Genomic DNA, 3,455 nt, shown 5'->3' on the forward strand with positions numbered 1-3,455 from the left:
ATTACAAAAAAATATTTTATTAGTGTTTATTAGAACACGAGTAAAATTTTTCATTATGCTGCATCTTTTATTCTGTCCTGTATGATTTTCAAACACGAGAGACTGAACTCCATCACGTCCATCTGGTGGCGATCTCGCGTACTGCTCGCGAATGAGTTATAAAAAGTACCAAAATAACGGAAAGATATCTTTTCCATGTTGTCTTTTCGGCAATACGAAAAGATATCTTTTAATCGACCTTTTGCTTTGCGAAAATGACAACCATAGAAAGGTGACGAAAAGACCTCTTTTCGTTATCTTTTAGTATTTTATACTGTCTGGGAAGTGCTTTAATTAATTTTTTTTAAATTATTTTTTAAACTAAAAAAAATTTTTAAACTTAATGCCGTTTTTATGCTTGCTAGGGTGGCCATACCCCTTAATTGTGAAAATGTGACTTGCCTCGTACTCATCAAAGTAATAATTATCGAAAACTAAAGTTATCTTGGAATTTTATATGTAAAAGCGTATATTTTACGCGTTTCACAGCTGTCGGACCGTATGTTTCTGCTCGAATATAGGCTCACTTTACGTGCCTTTTACGACCATTTATTGACTGTCGAGGGAGGAAAGAACAGTTTTCATCGATTTTTACAAGTGTTTTAAAGCGATCTTGTCATTTCGTTTTATCCAAATTGTCTTTATTTAAAAATGGCATGCAACATAAATTAACGTATTATTCCTCGCTTCTGACGTCACGATTCCAACATGACTGCCGCGACTAATCAGGAGCAGCCCCCTGACACTCCCACAGTTCCGATGGCTACGGAATGTCACCGTGGCGCTGGGAACATCAGCGTGCTAAGTATATATATATGTATACGTCGTATTCGTGGTAACGTACCGCAACCATGGTATAAGGATAAGGGTATGCTCACGCGCATGCGACCAATCAAAATTGTCGAAGTGTGACGTCACACAACAAGCGGTAAATTTAAAACTGCTGTTTCCAACCAACTTATGTTAGCAGCATTCTCGTCAGATATTTTATTTTTATTTAAAGTTTACAGGGAAAAATACGTTTTGAAATAATTTAAGAACTAATGAATATCCTGTAACAAAATGTAACATAAGTAAACATTACAAACTCAATAAAGATAGAAGAATTTATTATGAAATTTATTATCTTATATTTAATATCTATTTCTAATATTTTCTCTCTTATGCGCAGGCCCTAAGGTTACCCTTTGTGGGGATAGTTAAATATCAACAATAATAATAACACGTATATACAAATGTTATGAAAAGGATTTATTATTTGTAAATTTCATTAACTTTTTTCTCTTATTCTTATATCTATTTTCTACAGCAATATTTTATACTGTTTCCATTAAGCAATTTTGTTTTGCGAAAATAATTGCCACAACCTTTCACAGAACAGGACATTGTGTATGTAACACCGAACATTAATATCGTGTCAAGCATCAGGAGCCGCCATGTTTTCGTTTGGGCGGTCTGATTGGCCCTGAGAGTGACGTCACACTTTGACTGCGCAGTGGGTATCCACGGCGTGAGCATACCCTTATCCTTATACCATGACCGCAACTGGATAAGCTGCAGTCGCTGTACCGCATAAAAAATTCATCATTTGAATGTTTAAACTGTTAAGCAATTCCAAATAAATGTTTTTCACATACAGCCTGCGAAGATTTTATAATAATATTACGTCTCCTTAAAGCTGCTTGCCACATATCTCGAAGTTTTTTATCTCTTAGAACATAAAACAAATGTACTTTTTCTTTATTTGATTTGTAACCGGATGTACAACCTAATACAATGCAACTCGTCATAATTGGATTTAATATGTTTAACACGTGAAACAACAGTAATTTTATATTAAATTATTTTTTAAACTAAAAAAAATTTTTAACTTAGTGTCGTTTTTATGCTTGCTAGGGTGGCCATAATATGTTTAACACTTATAACAACGGTAACGACTAGATTCGCAAACACATAGGATCGCGGACTTTCGGAGATCGAAGATCGCGAATAAACGGGATAACAAAACCGAAATCCAACACCACCGACATAACCTAATCGAAGTAAATGACGTAAACATCTAGGCTAGGTTCGGGGAGATGCTATTACCCCGGATCTACAATAGGGTTTTAAGCCTTAAGCCATAAGAAATGGGCGAATCACAGTCGCTTATTCTTCTCGGATTCGACTGTAATTGGTCAATTTCTTACGGCATAAGGCATAAAACACCTATTGTAGATCCGGACTTAGCGCTATTTTTGTCATTCTATCTTTATCGCCCATTAAACATGAAACAAGGACAGTATGACACAAATAGCATTGATAGCGCGCTGCCCGAACACAGCCCTAGAATACGCATGAGTCGTAATATTAATTTGTTATCGTCATCTGGTGGTTTGGTGACATTCCGTGGTCACGCCAAACTCAAGAAATGAATGGGAGTGTTAGAGGGCTGGTCAGGAGCCTTAAAGCGTTTTTTGATTGGTCAATTTGTAAAATTCTTTTTTTTTTTTGATTGATCAAACAAACTTATTTGAAAGCATTTGTAACAAGACTTTGACCATAACCATATATAAAAAGTACCAGTATGCATATTTCATACGCAATTAATCCGAATTGTCATTGCAAAATCATTAGTACATACTTTTTCCTTGTACTTTGTATGAGGCATTTCTAATGAATCAAGTACCGTCTGAATGAGATACGTGGAGATGTAGAAAAACATCGTATGCATTCACAATCAGTACAAAAAGCTTCACTTTCATAATATTAATTTTGTAGGAAAATCGTTAGATATTGAATGCAGAATATTTCAAGAGTAAACAAGCATATGCTGCATTTTGTACAAACATCAAATTCGCATATAAATACGAGCAATATAAATTCATAGCAAGATCTCGCTTAAATAAAAATCATGTTGTTTCACTGCTTTCATTAAGTGCATATCGCGAGAATAAGGCAAATTTAGATTACAAAGTTAAAATTATAATTTATGCCTATCTCTTATGTAATAATTTATATTTATTATTATTATCATCGTCAGTACTTTATCACAAGCCAATAGTGTATTAAACACTTAAAATACTGTCAGTAGCTTAAAAGCTGCACAAAGCGTTGATAGAATAAGGACGTTTAATCTGATCTTATATCTTAGGTTGTATTTTGGAAAGATCAATCACAATATACACTACTCAACAAAATCTAGGGAACACTTTCAAACACGCTAAAAATTGAGCAATATTCAGAACACCAGAATTCAATAAAAAATCATCGCAGACAAAAAATTAAAAAAGGATTTTAAAGGTTCAAATCTCTACTTTCGAAATCTATAATTGAAATTTCAATATGACTGATACTTTACGGAGTTATACGGACACAAATGGATATCCGTCAAATCTAAAAATTTTTTACAAACTTTACAAAGGTCTATGGCGTGA

Source organism: Trachymyrmex cornetzi, unplaced genomic scaffold (genome assembly GCF_001594075.2).
Source record: "Trachymyrmex cornetzi isolate Tcor2-1 unplaced genomic scaffold, Tcor1.1 scaffold1633, whole genome shotgun sequence".
Taxonomy (NCBI): domain Eukaryota; kingdom Metazoa; phylum Arthropoda; class Insecta; order Hymenoptera; family Formicidae; genus Trachymyrmex; species Trachymyrmex cornetzi.